General features: G+C 34.2%; 1 protein-coding gene across 2 annotated transcripts in view; it reads right to left on the bottom strand.

The window, feature by feature from the left end:
• LOC128992345 (A-kinase anchor protein 1, mitochondrial-like) overlaps positions 1 to 21,190 on the bottom strand; it is a 72,284-nt gene extending 51,094 nt beyond the window's left edge. For both annotated transcript variants that reach the window (XM_054415887.1, XM_054415902.1), the window contains exons 1-2: positions 21,056 to 21,190; positions 7,082 to 7,157 (exon numbers count right to left, since the gene is read on the bottom strand). The gene's annotated coding sequence lies outside the window, so the exon portion shown is untranslated. The remainder of the gene's footprint in view (positions 1 to 7,081; positions 7,158 to 21,055) is intronic.
• Between the last annotated feature and the right edge of the window lie 241 nt (positions 21,191 to 21,431).

Genomic DNA, 21,431 nt, shown 5'->3' with positions numbered 1-21,431 from the left:
CTAGAATTATAGTTCGCAAAGCTGAGTATATCCGCTAAAACATTTGAGTACCATACACCAATTCAAACGTACATATGGCGACGAGCAAATATCACTGCAAAGGTGAATAGTTTCGTGCAACACATCATTACAACTACACCATACAAAGTGTTGCCAATTATAAGTTAACACGATATTTCGTCAGAGTTGTGTCAAGTGCAACTTACTGGATCGGTCTCAAAGTTGGCCAAACCTGTTTATTTTACTCTGGGCGTAGTTGTCCTGGCAACGACAGATCAAGGTTTCTTTTTGCATTCCAAAAACTCAAACATTCGCTGACATTTTAGAAATGTCGACTGGACGAATCGCGATACGTTTAAACTCGTAAATTTCGTAAAATTGTTTGTTTGTACGTAGCTTAGTGGACAAGATGGTGGGTGGAGATTGTTAAAAAGACTAAGAAAGATTTGGTGGGCTGAAACCATAATATTTTTTACATGCCGCCAAGAAACGATTTTCATAATAAGGGTCATTTAATTTGTATACGTTGATGTTTTTCATTAATGTTATTTGTTTAGCTGCAGAGTAGTCTTTGAAAGGTAATGAGGATAGCATTATTCATATCGTTTTACACCATTAATTTACAAATAAGGAATCTTATTAGAATGCGGAATCCTATTTTTAAGTAATTCCCCAAATGTTCCAAGCTCACAACTATTGCTACGAATGCATTAGCTAGGTGATTACCATTACATAAACATTGATTACCACAATAATAAAGTAGAACCTAGAGCTTCGTTCAAGTAGACTGGATAGCAAAGTGGATTGTAGCTCAGTGTATAAAATAGTGAAGCCCCGACAACATTACATAACCATAACCCCTGTGAAGCAGTTGAGCTGTTCATCTGTGGGGAATATTGTATATTGTATTGTCCATACATCCATACATCAACTGCAACACGAGTTTAAATTCCCCCACCGTAGAAAACCTGCAGACTACGCCAATTTCCTTTTGTCTAATTGGATTTTAAATAAAATATTTCTTGAAAGTTCTTATATTTATTCCCTATTTTAATAAAATTGTTTTTAGTGAAATTTTGATGGATTAGAACGAAACAAATAAATTTTCCAAATTTTACCAAACTATACTCATGAACAAGTAAGTAACAACAGTTTACTGAAATCCTCTATAGGAATAACATGGAAATTCCAAATTATTTAGACTTTTTGGCATTTCCTTTGTAATCTTCACTTGTACAATAATCGTTCACTTGAGTGTCCCCGTGAGCTGCGGGTACTTGCCCGTTTTCACCTCCAGGAAAGGTTACTTCCAAAGTCGAGGATTTGCCCACTAAATGCTGGTCGCACACAACAAGCAATATTCAGTTATTATATTAATTAGTTATTAATTAATCAGTTAATATTCAGTTATTATCTGCATCTGTGACAACTCCTTTGTAAACCTAAAATTGTATTTATTCAAAGATGTTTTGATGGTCTATTTATTTATTATTTGTAGCCGACAATATGCACTAGTTCTAATGTAACATTAGAACATGTTTACATGTTTTAGAATTTAGTCCAAAATTTCAAACTTCGATAAATACTTCACTTTTGTTTATGCAGTATTGCTTAAACGACAATTAAGATTAATTTGATAAAATATCAAATTATTAATTATAAGGGTTTGACGTTCGTGGCCTCTTTCTACATTTTCCAAATATTTTATGGATTTTTTTATGTGAGGACTAACGAGAAGTTAAACATTTTAAAAGTCAAAATCACATTGGAAGCTGGCATGCGCTGAGCAGTCTAGTGGTCTGGCCAGCTGGCGATGGACTAGTAAGACCATCCACAGTTCACTAACCTACACAACACACCTGTTCTGTGCTCTACTAGTCATATTTCTTACGTTAATGCTATTGTTTCTGCTTCTCAAAATGCTAATGTCACTTTATAATTGTTTCTTCTCCCACTGCTTTGGTAATAAATAAATAAAAATATAAATACAATAAATATATATAAAATGTTGTTATTAAAGTGTTACTCTGGTTGAAAACTTGGTGGAAATACTGTACTATTAATAATATCAAGAATCTTTGTTCGTCATAAGGCACTAAATACAGTACCTATATTGACAGGGGTGTTCAAATTTGTATACCATTCACTTATATGCACAAAGATTATATTAAATCAAAACTTGATTGCGCACAAATTGTTGGGATACGCCACTTAAAATTACACTTTTCCTGAAAACGCAAAAATATTTTGTAAACAATTTAAATTGAAAGCATTTCAGTGACAGTTTGTAGAAAGAACCTTGCTCAAAACAGCTGATTCATTAAACATTAAAACTTGAGAATTTTGACAATGGATAATTCAACTACTGTATGTCATCTATAAATCAGAAAACCAGCTGTTAGTTAAACCAAATTGAATTGAAACAATCTTAAGCGTCAGCTGCTATACTTAAAAAAATCTCCCTTTTAACAGCAGAATCATGAAAATCCGTCCAGTGTTTCATTCAAAATATTTGGACAATAAAGAACCCTTCACGTTTTAATATATAAGATAATAAAGCGACAGTAATTCAATTCGATTGTACACATAAGCTGTAAAATTTCCATTCTATGAATAGAAAAGTGTCAAAGACGAAAAGACAATCATTATAAGTGCATTTTTATATTACTCTTCAATTTAGTTTCTGGTAAACACTATCTTCACTAAACTCACTCTTATCTCGACACTTTCCAAACATGATCAGATTTAAAGCACTTATATCGGCTAATTGACTGATTACCTACTTCAAAATAAGTTTAACTTTCCTGTAAATCTAGAGTAAGTGTTAAAACTCAATTTTAGACTATATATTTAGAAATTAATAAACAAGTTTTACTTCAATGATCATTCTGAAACAAGGATAGCAATACTTTAAGAGAAGTTATTAAAAACATGCTGGTCCCAATGATTTTAGGACAGCTAATGTCACTGACACTCCAATTTAAAATACTTAAGAGGGCTTATGGACACTCTGTAGCCTACTGTAATGAAGTATACTCCGTTCAAACAGCCGTGGCACCTGACGGATTAGGACACCCCATGGAAACCTTTGGGACCTCCTAATCCCTCAGGTGCCACGGCTGTTTGAACGCACTATAATATAATGAAGTGTGACCAAGAAGCCAAAGGAACTGTCCATTCTACAGCTGTTGGAATCCAACAAGAATCTGAGCATAAAAGAGGTAAAAAAGGTGAATATTGAAGCGTTCTTCTTATATACATCAAAAAATAAATTTAAATATTACATAACTTACTACTGTAATATGGCATAATTTCATTCAAATATCTAGTAGACTAAATAAATATAATCATATTAGATCCTAAAATGCATTACAATCACAAATTGAATTTTAAAAACAGTTTGGTTGGAAAAATCTAGTACAGTAGAAGAACCTTGATAACAAGACTTTTAAGATTGACAGTATTCTTAATAAGGCTTTTTATCAAGGTTTCAACTTTTTATCGAGGTTTCATTAAGATGTGATTAGGGGCGATTTGAATACATTTACTATAAGGGACCTGTTTATGTTGAGATTGAGACTACTTTGAAAAAGGACTTGTTATCGAGGTTCCACTGTACAAACATCTATTAGCGAATTTCCCTATAGGGAAGTAGCTATTACCGTAGGTCTCATGGTAAGACCTAAGCCCGGGACCGATTTACTTTTTCATTTTGATGTCCCCAGAGGCCAAAAACACCATTCGTTCAAATTTTTATATATCTATATATAGATATATATATATATATATATATATATATATATATATATATATATGTGTCCATCCGCACGATAACTTGAGTAATTTTTGTCCGATTTTGATAAAATTTGGTTTGAAGGTGTAAGGCAGGATAAACTTGAACGAGTTCGCGAACCAGCATGATCAGACTATGGGAACGGGGTTTTATGGGGTAAAAATAGGTTTTTCCCATTTTTGACCGTAAAAACACAAAATTTCACAATTTCTTTTTAAACCATTTTGTAGAGCTTAAAAAAACAAATAATTTAGTATATTGAAGCGTTATTATGCGCCTAATTGTTACGGAGAAAATTCAAAAAAATTGTAATTTTAAAATTACCATGTTATTCTTATGGAGAATAAGTCAGCTGTTGTAGTTTGCTTGTTTATGAACATATTTTGATTGATTTTGGAAAATACTTTTATTTCTTACTAAAATATTTATAAAAAAAATCTTTTTTATCCTCCCTGTTGCAGCAAACCTAAGTACTCGTTAAACTAATTCTATTTAAATAGGAAATAAATGTGCTATTTTTATGAAGGCATTTTAGTGTAAATCCAATCAGGTTAATGGAAATTCGCTTAGTCTGCAGGTTTGCTGCGGCGGGGGTATTATATTATTAAAGTGATACAATCAAATTTTATGTAAACGGTTAAGGTCATTTACCAAATAAAAATATAGGCATATGGCACATCAAAATGAAGCTTAGAGTGTGTAGATTTGCCGAAAAGTATTGATATGGATGAATTTCCTAAGGGCTCTGCCCCACAGGCTGATTTCCAAAGGGCTACCCCTGGCATATTTCCAAAGTTCAACTGATATAATTCAATTTAGTTCATGAAACAGCTGGTCAGTGCAATGAATTGGTGTTTGTTTATTTACTAAAAAAATGAAGATTGAGGAGGGTTATGTTTGGTTTTAAAGAAAGGTCGTATAAGTTTTGTTTAAGTATTGCTCAAAGTTTTTATTTTGTAATTTATATAGTAAGCTACATGGAAAGAGGCTTGACTAAAATTGAAGAATTATGGTAAAACATTTCATTCATGAAGCAGCAATATGAAGAAATTTATGCTAAGGTATGTGTCCGTATGGAGGTATATTCTTTTAGATCTATTAACATCAAAAGTAGGGGGTTTGAAAGTACACACTTAAATCAGTTTTACACTTTTAAATCAGTTTATATTTTCAAACTAAATCATAGAGTTGCTACACACATCAGCACCACTTGAATAGCTCTCTAGGTCACATTTTCTTCCCGTTGCAAAGCACGGGTATAGCAGCTTGTTTCTAACAATTCCAATGTGCCCAATGACACGATGCATTAGGGAGTGATCAACTGAGTGTATCAGCAATGTGGCAATCGCAACGTGTACACTACAGTATAATTATACACAACATACTGCCTCCACCTTGTCGACCCACTTGGGGTGTTGCAACGCTGGACTTATGCACAATAAACAATTTATCTGCATTCGACCCTACTGCGCCCACCTCTCGCTGATCTGGGTGGAGACTACGTTTGTCACAGGCCAATATTTACTGTAGCACTTAATAAATGTATTTTGACAGTCTACAGGAATTATTTTTAAGTGGATTTTACGATCTTGATCAAGTGTAGTTTAAATATTTGTTTTGTTTTCTTTAAAAAGCTATAGCTTCAAAAAATATTTAAAAAATACAAAAATGCTGGTTTAATCTCAGATATACACATGTCCTCAGATTCTTGGAATAATTTTCCTACTTCTTCTGGTATAAAAATTTGTAATTTTGCAACACTGATTTTTATACTTTATCTTAGGTCCTAATTTTATGCAAAAATCCTTTTTCATCTATTCCCAGAAGTTTTTTCACAAACCGGTATTTAAAAAAGTGAAAAATACAAGTTTCAAAAACCCCTTAACTTTCAAGAACAGCTGAAAACTGAAATAATCTGATACATATACCGTTCATAAAACGCGTTACGAAAGCGATGTGAACGCGAGACATACGGAAGCAGGTCGCAGAGAATATTGGTGGCGTGTCCGGTCATTCGCAAACCAAACCGGTTCAAGTCTGGACACACCCACTTGGCAAATGTCAGCTGAACCAAACGCCTTGGTGTAGAGTGCAGATCAAGTAATTAGGCCTACACTAGACCAGACCTCGGACCAAGTCATTGCATCGTTTAGTAAAAAGTGTTTAACAAGGAAGTAACCATTGTCATTATATTAGTGTTACATACCTATTTAAACTGGTTTGGAGGTCCACCAATTTTTGTAAAATGCTGCAATGCAATATTAAATTGAATACTGCTGTTAAGAAGTTGTCTAAATAATGTTTGTATCTTCGAAGCAGTAAACTGTCCGTAATGACGAATGCAACAAAGTTCAAGCATAGTTGAAGTTACCTAGCAAAGGTTTGAAAGGGTACCAATAGGTATTTAAGTAAAAAAATATTTAATACAATTTTGCAATCATACATGATTAAGAAGCAAACCTCATCCCTCTTATACAGAGCAAGCTCAGAGATTTTTTGTAAATACTAGTAATATAATGTTTGAGTGTTAGTAGATGGAAAGATACAATAATAATTAATTCAGAGCGACAAATGAATATCAACTTAAATTCTGGTAACAAGAAAAATTGTATAGTAGGACTAACGCTATGCATTACACATACTGTACTCCCTTTAGATTAATCATCTTATGTTTGTTTATAAGAGTGTTTATAAAACTATTTGTTTCTTGTTATTTCACTTGTATTTAAAAACAATTTTAACCAAATATAATTTAGAAACAATAGCTAGCTCATCCATTGGTTTTATAACCTCACAGTAAAGCACAAATCACAGCATCAGAAAGAAAAAAATATTTTGTAAACACCAGCGCTCAACATTACCAACATGAAACACACATGAAAACAAGTTTCAGACTCCAAAATAGGACGAGAAGTCTACTTTGTAGATGTATAGGCCTATTGTAAAATTTGTTGACCGCCATCGTACGTGCTTAAGCGAAAGCTGGTATCAAGTACATTCACGATAGCCGCAAGATATGGACCATAATAACTAAAAATGCCTTCCCAAGCGAATAAACAATATTTAGCTCTAATTCGACAAAATTGAGGTGAAAATCGTTTTTTCCTGTAACACCTGTACGATTTCAACATAGGAACTACTTTCAATTAGAATCTTGTAAAATTATTTTGCGATTAGCTCGTAAACCGAAACCATTCAAAGTCTGATTTCGCAATGACAAACCGAAACCATTTAAAGTCTGATTTCGCAATGCCAACCTTTATTAACGGAATATTAATTTGCACTCACCTCGTAAAAGACACTGTAATGAGCAGTTTGCTCACTCGACAAAAACTGGTCGCACCCAAATCACTCTGAACTAAACCTGTAAAATAAGAACGAGGTGAAAATTAAATGTATAAAAGAATGTGTACCTAATAGTAACTCTTTTATCATCACTATAAATTTGATAAACATGAGTAGGCTAATAAATCAGTATAATTAATTTTACACAAATCCAGATCAAGCTTCGAAATGTTTCTTTGTTTTTCTCAAGACCTAACACACTTTTAACCCTTTGAGATCGGTTTTTTCGGCGATTATAGGTTGCCAATTCGAGCAGTTGGGAAAATGGCGGGTGGTGACCTACAATTCGACCGCAAGGGTTAATAGGAGAGCAAATTAACAGCTGTAACCATTTCTACCTCAGCCATAAATTTTCACTATTGGCTTCAACGATAATAATTTCAAAACTTTGACATTTATTACAGAAACACTAGTAAGCTCCTAGAGGAAATATTATTTACGATTTTCCTACATCCCAGATGTATCTATTTGGTATCTCAAGGTGATAACAGATAAACAAATTGCAACACAAAGATTCGATCCAACATAAAATACTACAAGGGATTAGGAAGCCTTTCCCTGAACTGATCTGATGAGAGAAAGTGGGTTACAAAGAGCAAACATGTTTGTATCTAGAATGTGCGCCCTCGGCGACAATCTACACTCCACACGGCTCTCGCACTCATCCACCTATGTTGGGGAAGTTCCGTGTCAAAACAATACGGGTAATGTTTACCAACATGATCAGGAACTAGAATATAGAGTGAGGTTAGGTTAGGTTTGGTCAGATTAGGTTGGGTTCAGTAAGGTAGAATTGGGTCTCGATAAGTTAGGATAGGTTAGGTTGGTTGATAATCCAAAAAAAGGTTTGTTGGTGATGAAAAAGAAAGAATTCGAATACAGTAGGCCTATTACAACACAATTCCATCTTTGGAATTTTCTCTGTAACTACAAGGATTTACTCGCTACAACGCATTAAAAAAATAAACAAAAACATTTGCTACATAATGGCTGTGATTAATATTTAGCGTTTCTATGATTAACCACTAAAAGTTTTTTAAAAACCAATTTAAAAAAAATGTCTACACCCCATAACATTGTTATTACCCAATCTTGCTGGTTCTCCAAGTATATATATCCAACCCTACTTAGTCATGCAAAATTTCATCAAAATTGGACCTAACTCACTTAGCAGCTTACAATAGTTTTGTAAAATAAATTACAAAACTAAAAAAAACCTAACACTCAAAGAATGGGGAAAATCATTCAAGGTGTTGCTAAACAAACGTTCACTTGAATGTGAATTGGTTCTAGATAACGGGGAAACTCAAACTTACAAATGATAACAAGTTTCATTGACTCAAGGCCGTGATGGAAATCAACAAGTTATTTTGTACATGTAATTGGCTGGCAGACTCACATTACATGCTGGATGTCAAAACACAGCCCTGGCTGCTAAACACAAGTGACTCGTAGACAATTAGCGGGGACAACAGAACAACTGTTGTATTATTTAGTACCAGTGTAGTCGTAGGCAATGACTATATACGAGCAGTTGAAAATAGTAAAATACCTTATGTACCGACGACGTGTTAGATTATTCAATTTCCTAGGATAAATAGGGTGTGTTGCTAGCATAGTGGTTAGCGTCTCGGACTTCAGTGCGGGTTCGATCCCCTAAAAAATGGGTTTGGACAGTTTTCAAAAATTATAAACTCTCGTTTTCATCTCTAAAAAATGCCAACCGCGTTCAAAAAAGAGCAAAAAAGGGGGTTTGGTTAACAAATGCACAGGATAGGTAAATCAAATACCCCCCTGGGTGTTGGAAGTATTTAGCATTTTTGAGCGTTGATACCTGATAATATATAATATGCAGCCTAAACAACAGTACAAGCAAGTATGCCAACGTCTACACACATCCATCTTCACTCGATAAACCTAAATACAGAGTTTAAAGCGAACACCATATTTTGTCTGTCAAACAGCTTAAAAATAATGTTCAGCGAACGTTCATTGAAAGTTTGTTTTTAGTTCAGCGCACAAACGTACATGTTTGTCAGGAACGTTTGCAAAGTGTGGATGCAGCACTACTTAAACATGACATATGAATAATGCCAAAAATGGGGAAAATACAACGTTTTTTACTTTCTCTTGCTGCACAAACTAAAAATGAAAAATATTTCATCATCCAGTAATAGTATTACAATATTTTGCCATATTATTTACCAAATACAAAGAAAAACAAAGATAAGGAGAAAAACTAATGTGACAGTGATTAAATTTAGGTTGAAAATTATCTCAAGATGAAATAAACGCACCAGAGAGAAGTAACACAGGCAGAAATAGTTGTTTAAGAGTAAGGGTACAAGAAACGTGATCACCAGGAATAGATCACTGAGAGTGACAACGAGCCAAATACCCTGCATAACACAACACTAACAATACTAAAACTATGATTACTCACTACTCACTTAAGAATATGTTAGTCAGATAGTGAAACTGTTAAGAAGTAGTGAGTTTGAGGGTATCCCCCCATACAAGACTAACAATAAATACCTTGTCACAGTGTTGTTTTAATAATCAAAAGGTTGACTCAGGAAAAAATAAACTGATAAGCTTAAATGTAACAATGTACGTATATTCAATATTTAAAATACAATTAATTACAACCCTATATTTAAGGCTCTAGCGCTTTTGAGATTGATTGAAAAACTAATATAATTTTAGAAAATTCCTCATCAAGACTTTTTGTTTATGTGTGCGGTTTACGGTTATCTCAAAAGTTGGTGTTCCTAATTAACTTTTTAAGTTAGATACAAAAATTGTTAGGTAAATAGTTAATCAGCAACACACCAAGTGATATAATAGTCTCCAAGTTGGAATAGGATGTTGAATGTTTCAAGGTCAATGGCCTGAGTTTTATTTTGTTTTGCTGCCCACTCAATCGGAGAGGTGCCAAGAAAACCTAGCCTCACTTAACCTCGATTTTAGCGAATTTCCCCAACAGGGAATTATCTATAACCGTAAGTCTCATGGTAAGACCTACCCAGAACCGATTTACTTTTGATGTCCACAGAGGACAATACAATTTGTTCCAATTCATACATTTTTGTATCTAGACTACAAGTGTGTGCGTCTTAAAGAGTGTCTGTTAACACGATAACTCGAGTAAAAACCATTTGAATTTAATTAAATTTTGTACAAACTTGTAAACCTACGTTTATTCTAACGGGTTTGCTAACAAGAATGGTCAGCCTATAGGAATGGGGTTTTATGAGGATACTACAAGGTAAAAATCGTCATTTTTAGTACTCAAAATAAAAAATTTTGCATTTCTTTCTAAACTATTTTGTAAAACTTCAAACAGCAAATAATTTAGTATATTTAAGTGTTTTGTACACTTAGTGGCTACAAAACAAAACATAAAAACCTGTGAATTAAAGTTAGAAGTTAATGTTAAGTATACAGGTAAGGAATAAACTGTAGCCTAGTAGTTTGTTAGGTTAGGGATGTATTTAAATCAAATCTATTTATTTCATACTAAGCTAGGCCTAGCCTATATGATTTTTTCACTTTTTTCCTAACCTGCATCAGCGAACCTTAGTGCTCAAAAAAACTACTTTTGTTTGAATGTGGAATGAATCTGACAAGTTTAGGGAAATATTCTAGAGAAGATTCTAAATCAATTAAATGGAAATTCGCTTAGCTGCAGATTTGCTACAACAGCATTACTGAAAAGCCTACTAAAATTTAAGGACCAATCACGAAATTCAACACTCGCCACGTCACTTCCTTACTCCCCACTGGGTCAATTCAACAATCACACAACCTTGTTGAAACATTCCAGTAGACAGCCTTGTCTACACAAGGTGCTGCCTTGCTCACAAATTCTCCAAAACTATTAATCCTTTCCAATTCTCCCTGCTCCACATGCATGAATGCCAAACTGTTGTCAAGGCCTAACATGCATAACTTGACTGATTCATGCTACACTTTGAATTAAATTACGTTTAATTAAGCACCAAACTACTTGTTTCATAGAATTGTTCTGATTGGTTTTGGCCTAATTAATGAGCTGTTTTCATTGTCTATGTTAATGTAGCGTTTCATCTAAAGAATAGTAAAATTTTGTTTCTAACCACAAAAACTAGTTATTTATCAGAAAACTTCTTCAAACAATGTAAATTAATTGTACATTCCAAACTTAAAAGGGTTTATAACAAATGTTGGCAAGTTAAAACATTCAAAACCAAAATATCTTAAAATTATAGTGCCAACAAACTTTTTAAAAAATGTTAAAAAATGTTAAATAGCCTATTGATTTTATATTAGAAAAAGTACCGGGTATGTAAAAAATCTGCTGTAATAGTTTTCGTTCTTGTGATTGTGCTATATATTACACAAGTTTTCTATAGCAAGTTAGGGCCTATATAAAAACCAACTGAAATACGTTTTTTCCAGGACTACCCAATAGTTTATTATATAATCATTTTTAATATTCAATAATATTCCCATTAAACTAAACAGTTACAGAAAGTGTTACTTTATCAGCTTACACGTAAAATTTAACATATTAGAGAGCCTTCAGAAAACTATCTGCAATCTTGCAACATTCACACAATGCTGATTGTATTCACCATATGGCAGGTTGATATTGGTTTGCTTTTTCACAAAATGTGATATTAATTGATATTTCCTATAGGCTACATTTTTACCTGAATATGAAATTTCCACTAAATATTTATCGAGTAGGCTTTACAAATTACTCTTGAAGCTCCTTAGTTAGTAGTTTAGCAATTGAATATCAAAGACACGATATTTTATATTCCAGCGTTTTACATGGACAAAAAGTAAATACAACCTGAAGACGCCAATTAAAAAAATAATAATATAATAAATTTTATTTAAAAAATTCTTTTTTTATAGCCTACAGTTTTTGTCCAAGCACAGGAAAAAATGGTTTTATAATTAGAGCAGTGACTATTCTAAACAAGAGAATACCGTAGGCCTACTTAGATGACGATTTAACAAGTTAACTTTTTAAATATTTGGGTTAACTTGTAAGACCAAAAGAAATAAATACAGTGCCGTACTTATATGGTATAAATTATAAACATTGTCTAATGAATATTTCAGTACAAGAGAGCAGAGAATGTCCTTTCCTTCCTTCTTTTTATGATTCTTTCCAATGAGTTGTAGAGTTAGAGAATAGTAGACCTGTCATATTGATATTAAGTTTTTTTTTTTACAAAAGGGCTTCTTTTAGCGAATTTCCCATATAGGGAATAAGCTAATTACCGTAGTACTCATGGTAAGACCTGGACGCGGGACCGATTTTTTTTTCGTTTTGAGGTCCCTAGAGGCCAAAAACACCATCCGTTCAAATTCATATATATATTTATATATATATATGTGTCCGTCCGCACGATAACTCGAGCAAAAATGATCCGAATTTGATGAAATTTGGTACAAACGTGTAAACGTACGTTTATTCGAACGACTTCGCGATCCAGCATGATCGGACCATGGGAACGGGGGTTTACGGGGGGTTTTATGGGGTAAAAATAGGTTTTTCCCATTTTTGACCCAAAAAACATAAAATTTAGCAATTTCTTTCCAAACCATCTTCTAGAGCTTAAAAAAACAAATAATTTAGTATATTGAAGCGTTATTATGCGCCTAATGGTTACGGAGAAAATTCAAAAAAATTGTAAATTTAAAATTCCCATGTTATTCTTATGGAGAATAAGTAAACTGTTGTAGTTTGCTTGTTTGTGAACATATTTTGATCAAATTTGGAAAATGTTTTCATTTCTTACTAACTATTCACATTTTACAAAAAAAACAAAACAGTTTTACCCTCCCTGATGCAGCAAACCTAAGTACTTGTTAAACTAATTCTATTTAAATCAAGAATAAATGCTATATTTTTAAGTAGACATTTCAGTGTAAATCCAATCAGTCAAATGGAAATTCGCTTAGTCTGCAGGTTTGCTGCGGCGGGGGTATTATTTTATAAATGCAGTTGTTGACTAAAATTATTTGGTGACAAAGCAAGGTAAAAGGAAAAAGACTGTTTCACAAGTAATCAAATTTCATATCTAGGCGATGCTCAGTAGATATCCTTCTTTCGTATCCCCGAGTGCATAAAAACTTAAACTAATTTAATTTACTTATTTGCGCTAACTTGTTATCCAATACGATAAGACGAAGCAAGGTAAAAAGTCAAAGACTGTTTCACAAGAAGTGTTCAAATTCCAACATAAATTCTCAGTAGAGATGCCCTTTTTTCAAATCCCTGAGTGTATGTAAACTAAGACTAATTTATTTCCCTTTCATTTATTTACTAAATAAGTTAGTGCTATAGTAATACCAGAAACAAAAGAACCCTGGGCCATTTCGAGCCGCGCAGGTTTGAAGGGTAAGCCACACCTACCGGCGCGAACCACGTGATCTTTTTGTTTCTGCGCAGGTTGTTTTGTTCGTGGTATGTCTATAATTTGTTATCCTTTCAACTGCAGAGATTAGGTTAAACAACAAAGTCAAATTTCATCAAATATAAATTAGTTAATGAGAACAATTATGAAACAATGTATTACAGTTTAATCACTGTGTTCAACTGACAAAATGTTTACAAAGTTCAATAATTTTGCGGATGATACAGTTTTGAGGTTATCAGTCGTGGCGAGGGCATAAAAAGTGGACCAGATTGATATTGAGTGCACCAATTAAAAGCTCTGAGATAAAAGGATTTGATTTGTTTATCATCAAACACTCTTTAGGCTAATAAATACAAATTTTAAAAAGGACAATATTTGTTTGTTTGATTGGGTTTCTTTCCACTGTTATTTAATAGGTATTAGGTAGTTAATAATTATTAGGCCAACATGCCAAATTATAACATTAAATAAGCAATACAGTTATAAAATTTAACAAAGAATGTACCTGCCCTGAAGATATCAAACTATCCTTAAAAAAAGGTTTTAGGCCTAAATATCGATTGTACCACGGAATGATACATTTATAAACAGGATTCAGATTCTAAAAATGTTCGAATAATCATTAGACCTGCAGCTCTAAGAAATCTCACACAAACTCTAAAAGGATACAATCATTGACTATACACAGAAGTTCTGTGTATAGTCAATGATACAAGTTATTTCAACAGAACCATAGCTCACTGAACTAGATTATCACCAACAAAGCAATGGTGATTCCAGTTCTGGGGGTGAGAGATATAAATGGAAACATTCAAGGGTTTTGCATGATGCACCTAAAGAGTGAAATGGTTGGAAACCAGAACTAGGCAAAATAGCAGATAATCCTATTGGCCTATTAAAAAATAAATTGTTTTAAAACTGTAGACAGTATTTATCACTATCAGCTCCCAAAAATAGGCTACTCGTACTATAGAAGAATCAATCAAAATTTCTCATTATTTTAAAGGCCAACTTAAGGTTTGAAAACTGTGTAAGTATTCATCCTAGCAAGATGAAGATTCTTGTTATTAATTAGTAAATACGATGGAAAGTGAGTTCTGTTTACATAATACTTAGCGGTAGCGCTGCGATTGCAGTTCAGTGCGTGAGCGGCAGTTACTCTATGTCAACCGGAAAGTAATTATGCCATTTTCATCTCGCTAATGTTGTGTATAAGGTACATTGTAGCTATTCTTACTTGTCAATAATAGCTGCTTTTATTGAGAATCCCGCCAATTGGACGTTCGATCGGTGATTCCTTTTCTTAATGCAAAACGCTAAAGATTAATACTCCTCGACAAATCTGTGAGGTTTAAGGAGAAAATGTGATGAGTAATTCAATGGTGAGAAGATGGGTTCGACAGTTAAAGAAGGGATACTAGATACAGTCCATGGTGAGGAACAAAGTGGACGTGCATCTCTGATGAACGATGAAGTGATTCATGCAGTTGATAAGAAGATGAAAGAAAACAACTTTTCTTTTTACAAGTTTTACGTTTACAGTTAGTGCTCTTGCATGTCAATTTCCACAAGTTATCCGCACATTAATTTATGAGAATGTATCTGAAAAACTCGATTTTCATTAACGTTGCGCACGCTGGGTGCCTGTGAACAGCACAAAACCCGTCGAATGGTCAGTGCACTTGATTTTTTTTACTCGTTATGACAGAAATGGTGATAAATTTTTTATCGCAGATAACCACGCAAGACAAAACTAGGGTTGTACGTTGTACACCTGAAACCAAACGTCAATCAATGGAATAAAGGTACACTAACAAGAATCTTGACATCTTGAAAGGTCATGTGCAGTTTTCTGGGACAGAAAAGGCATTTTGCCCATTGATTTTTTGCTGGAGTAACAATCAATAAAGATGTTTATTGCGAGACACTCAGGAAACTGACCCACACAATACAGAATAAGCGTGGGAATGCTTAAAAATTAGTGGTTTTCATTCACGACAATGCCCGACCACACATCGCAAAATGTGACGAAGACAGTTCTTCAGGGTTTTGGCTGGGAAGTGTTTGACCATCCTCCGCACAGCCCCGACCTCGCTCCGAGCGATTTTAATTCGTTTCTGCATCTGAAGCCTTTCCTTCGTGGTCAGCGTTTATTCAGCAAAAGAGCTGAAAGAACGTGTTACATCATGGTTGACTACATAGCGGCGTTCTACGAGGAGGGGCTTTACTTCAAACTTGTACCACTCTATACAAATGCCTGGAATATCACGAGAGTTGAGTGTAAGAGTTGTAGATTTTGTACAATAAACCACATTTTTGCTGTATCTGTAACTAACTCGTTAATTTTTAAATTCAATATAGAACTTACTTTCCGAACACATCTTACTGTAGGTACTTAAAATATGAGATTTGGGAAGGGGGGGGGGGCTATTGTTGAGGGTATAAAAAGGGTAATAAATTCAACTGAGGCACTTTGCTTTGTGACTTTAAATCAGAGTGTGGGTTTGATTTGTATAAAACATTGAACCGCATTAACTCAACAGTTTTACGTTAATAAGGTACCAAATGGTTTACTCTGACTCACAATACGCTTACAAAATTTGAACATTTTAATAAAACAATCCACACATGTTGCATCACAAAGTTATCATAGATAGTCAAGCAAACTATTTAGAAAGAGAAAGATATTTGATTAATGAACTGAAATTCCAAACCAGATAACACAGCTTAAATCAAACAAATCCATCACAGTTTCAAGCAAATAACACCTCCACTACAAGTTAAGATAGAGAAAGCCATAAAATATACTCTAGAGCGATAATAGACCTGCGCTATTGATAGAACTAAGCCTATGAAACCAATCATAAATTTGTATTGTCAGAAAAATAAACTTTTTGTCCATTGACCCTATGAGCACTGGCGATTATTCAATATGCTTAGACTTATAATTTTCCCTTATTTTATAAACATGAAGTCTAAATTTTTAATCAAGTTTTTGGATATGCACACAGAGAAAGAATAAATAGAAATTGAGATCTAAGTTACATTCAATTCAGCAATTAAATAATTCATGTATAAAGATTTTAGAGTTTATTATGTCTACGACACACAAGACTGAGTACAAGGCGAAAGTGAGTGACCGATGAGTGTCAAATGAGAATAAGATGACCTTTGGTTACTCGGTAAGATGATCAGCTGTTTCCTTAGACACAGAATCATTTACCTAACACCCATAGATCAAAGATGGTTAGGTTTTAATCCATTAAAATAGGTTTCCATGATAAATAAAATGATAAATAAAAGTGAAGGCTAAATTAAATAAAAATAAATCCTAATTGACATAGCCTACCTTATTTATGAAATAGGTTGTAAGGCGATAGCAAATAAAACAACAGAGGTGTCATATCGAACTAGGCCTACACTACGGGGACCTAACTACAGTAAGTAGCTGACACACGATAAACTACATGATTCTCAAGCTTCATATTGAAAGGGTTAACTTAAGTTAGTACAGGGGAGCGAAATGTTCGGGGGTAGTTCAATCAGTGTGAGCGGAATGATGTTAAATTGGTTCCCAGGAAGAGGGACGAGAGGTAAGTTACAGGGTTGGCCTAATCTTGAAACCGCCGGCCAGCGACAATAAACATTAACGCTTTGGAGGAAAACCCTGTGCAAATATTTACAACGTCGGACTCACCCTAAACGCACTTCCTGAAGTGTGAAATTGTGTAAAAAGTGAATAAATTGAAGTTCTGGAGGCTAATAAATAGCGGAAAATCTATAAGCTACCAGTACCAGTTTCTCTAGAACCCAATAAGTTATAAGTTAGCCCACTATTTTCGTTTTTCACACAATAACACACACCAGGAATAAGATATTGTGTTTAGTACTAAAATCCTGAACCAACAATAAAAAAAGAGTGCATATCTGCCCGCCACACAGTTTAGTGCTATCGAAATAAGAGCTAAAACAGGCACGCAAGGATCATTATGAGCACGTCTTCTTTGATAGCAAGTTGCGACACAGTGAATAACACAAATCATAACATTCCCGCTGTCTAACTCCACATTAATCACCCTGCTACTAACACCATGAGACACCATATAAGCGACACCATATAACTACAGGGACACAATGTTTGGACCTAATTTACGCACACAAAATATAACTACGCACTCATTGCACCGTACTTGCATAAAGTCAGCCATTTTTGGACCAAACTACTAAGCTAACCAAGAAAAGCTTCTAAACAAAGGACTTACAAACTAAAAACCCCAAGAATCACCTAGGTGATTAGCCTCCATAGAATATCCCACTGTTTATCCCCGAACCTCCCGATTATAACACTGAAGTATTGCGCCAAAATTTTAACCATGAGTCTCTTTTATTCCGTACCTACAACATTTAACTTAGCGGAACAAACACACTTTAATTAAAAATTAAAACTATTCATAACGCAACTTTACCAAACCTGATGTAATAGTTGTAATAGGCCTAACTGTAATAAGTTTTATGAGTTGAAACTATTCTAAACTAACCAAACCTAACCAAATTTACTGTAGCTATTCAAAAATCAGTTCTACATTGGAAAAGGCATAGGGTACATGGTGAAGGGGGTCGGGGGTTATGCGGGTTCGTGACTGCATTAAGTCCTTTGGAGGTAGGTTAACTTAGATTAGGGAAGTTAACAGATTTTTAAACATTATTAATAACATGCACAGAAGATTTTGGAGTCTGGCGAAAAAGTAAGTTTTTATAAAACTTAAACTTAAATGAGTAGGTAGACATTTTCCCCCATTAGGATCGTATAGTTATCCGGGCTGTTTATTTATGTAACATCTACATCGTTTTATCATTAGAAACTGTGGCTTAAACAACGAGGTGACAATTTAAAAAATGCTTGCAATGTTCCAATAGTGGTAAAACGTGGATGTAGGAGGTAACATAAATATACGACCCGGTAAACTAACCTAAACTTTAGTTACCTCCTAATCTAACCTATAAATTCAAAACAGTTAAACGCAACCACAAACCCGCATAACCCCCGACTTCCCTTCCCCACACATGCCTAAATAAAGTCATTAGGATGAAAGTTAACGATAATCAACAACACTCTTGCTCCACTTATCAGCCATCAACAGTGGGGTGACCAATAGCGAAGTGAAAACACAAGTGAAACAGCAGTGCCAAAATGACAAAAGTTTAGGTTGGTACACACCATATTTCCCTGAATTAGGGATTAATTTAGCTGTCCTGATTATTGGGAGGATATCCCATTTTCCCTGCGGAAATTACTCCGCTTTCCCGTCAAATTACCCATTATGTCATGATGATAAACGACGTTTTGTTATCCCCCGCCCAAAACCCTGAATTCCCACCGGTCCGCTAGTGAGTTGGACTAGTTGGAGTTATTGCTGATATAACTTAGGCTAAAAAGGTCTAATTAGTCATAAAAGGAAGCCTCGTTGACAAAAAATTTAACAAAGTTGTAGCGTTGATGTCAAGGAACAGTTATAGAACGTTTAGGCCTATTAGAAAGTTTTAGGTAAATCGGGATTCCTGAAATAAAGACCAAACTCTGTTAGTGACGGCTAGGGCCTTTCGAGGGTTAACCCTCCAAGCATCTATAGTAATGGTATTATTGTCCGCCCATTTATTGCGCAATTGCAGGATTTTATTAAAATGTATCTTAGAAACTTAAAAACAATGTAAAGTATACCTACTGTTTTATATATCATTTTGTTTGGGAAATTACTTATGGGCTTCAATTAATATAAAACATTACAAAAAAATGTTCAACAATTTTTGTGGGGTTAACATTTCTCAAAAATTATAAAATAAACTGAAAAAAATTATGTTTGCGCTCAATAAATTTTTATAATTAATAAGTCTACAAATATTTTAAAACCGCCGCTTTGCTCTAAATTTTATAAGGATTACAAAAATATAATAACATAAGGAAGTAAATTTGCAAATACATACGTTATGGGTGAAAAACAGATTTTGTACATTTAGCGTTAGCGAAGAATGCATAGCCTAACCACAGCTAGGAATCTGGCCGATAATTTACATCAATATCACTACGGTACCTACTTCTTCATGATCATCAACCAGCCCTTCAAAATCACTTAAATCTTCTTATAATGCACCACGTATTACTTTTTATTTTTAAAACTAAAACAACGATAAACGTAATAAAACACATATCAGTCATCGGTGTGAGGTTAACCAAGTTGTTAACAAATACCTACACACGTCAGCTGTCTGCTACAATATTTTCAGAACTAAAATTAAAAGCGTCTAGAAACAGACATCAGGAGAAAGCTTAGAATCTGCCAAAAACAACGATACCAATCTCGACCCAGTTCAATCTGACTCAGTCAGTCCCAGAGCCTTCGCCGTAAACGATGTTTGTGTGTCGCAAATTTTAAGCGACACATAACACCACCGGCGGGTGTGTTGAGCGTCGATTACGCGACGCTTAACAGTCGTTAACCCTCCGTCGGTCGCACCTATGTTTGAACGCGACCACTCGCACAATATCTCTCAGATACATTTTTCCTTTAAAATATTTTTTAGTACTTTAAACTTAGCCTATATTTTCTTCCTAATTTACAGGACCAGTCGCACTGTATCTTATCAGATACAACAGAGCAAAAAAAGGCATGTGTTCACAGGATGACGCTAACAGTGATACTTAGTGGTGGGGGGTCATATAACATTACGATTATTTTTGATCGATGTTAAGATTATTATATAATTTATCAGTTTCTTATGGGCCTAAGTAAGCTAGGCCTAGATCAAACTTAGCATAATCATTCCTTGTTTAAAATATATAGGCCTAAGTTAATACCTAAGTTAAATGTTATAAAAGTAAACAACCGAGTAGGGTATGCCTAGTCTGTAGGCCTATTAGACTAGGATGTTGGTCAGATTGGTGTTAAAACAGATGTTAGCCTATTTTAAAAATCAAGTTAGGCCTATGATTTCATAAACAGTCTCAGTGAAATAGTACCTAGCCTAGGCAATGTAGGCTAACTCACCCTTTCAAACAACGAAAGGATGAGATTATATTTGCATGAGTCCAGTCAGTCACAAAACAACTAAGTCAAAGTAAGATATGTTGCAACCTGTCATTGATGGGCCAGACAACCAAAGTGCTCACTCCCTGCTTAGGCTAGTAACGCTCTTGAAATTAAGCACATTAAATTGAAATAGAAATCAAACAATATAAGTTATGGATTAAGGTTCAATAAATGTATATGCAATGGTCAGTAGTGTGTTTCTAAAACGTATATAGGTAATGCATGTGAATTGTTTATCGTTTATGTTAAATACAAACTGTCAAACGCAAAATATGCGTCTACGTAAAACTACGGTCATCTGGCCGTTGACATTTTAAGAAAGTAGGTACGCAGTAACCGACAGACGTCTCAAAAGTATGCGTTTTACAGATCACTAAACGATTGCTATGCACTTAATGTATAATCAAACTTACCGGCGTGAAACGCTGGAAAATGAAAACGTAGCGGCAACAGCTAGTGACGTATTATAACAACAAAATTTCAAGCCGACTAACCACGTGCAATTTACGCAAAACGGACCACCTCTAGCCAAAATGGCGATTATCTTCCTTCACTAGCACAAATCAAATCAGGTGTACCACTTTTCATAGTGGTAAAAAAAATATATTTTTTTGATAGAGACAGGGAAAGGTAAACTACTACAAATAGATCATAGATTAAGTTTATACTTAACCATTGACAGCAAGTTTTGAAATTATGTACTTAAAGCGTTTACTTGTTGACTTTGGATATTACATTTAGACTTCTCACTTCTCAGCCTTATTTGGATTCTGATGTTCTTTATCGTAG

The sequence above is a fragment of the Macrosteles quadrilineatus genome, unplaced genomic scaffold (assembly GCF_028750875.1).
Source record: "Macrosteles quadrilineatus isolate MER2022 unplaced genomic scaffold, UCM_ALF_1.0 Scaffold_1__1_contigs__length_201487025, whole genome shotgun sequence".
NCBI lineage: Eukaryota > Metazoa > Arthropoda > Insecta > Hemiptera > Cicadellidae > Macrosteles > Macrosteles quadrilineatus.
The sequence above is the reverse complement of the archived record's forward strand: the minus strand, read 5'-3'. Positions and strand labels throughout refer to the sequence as shown.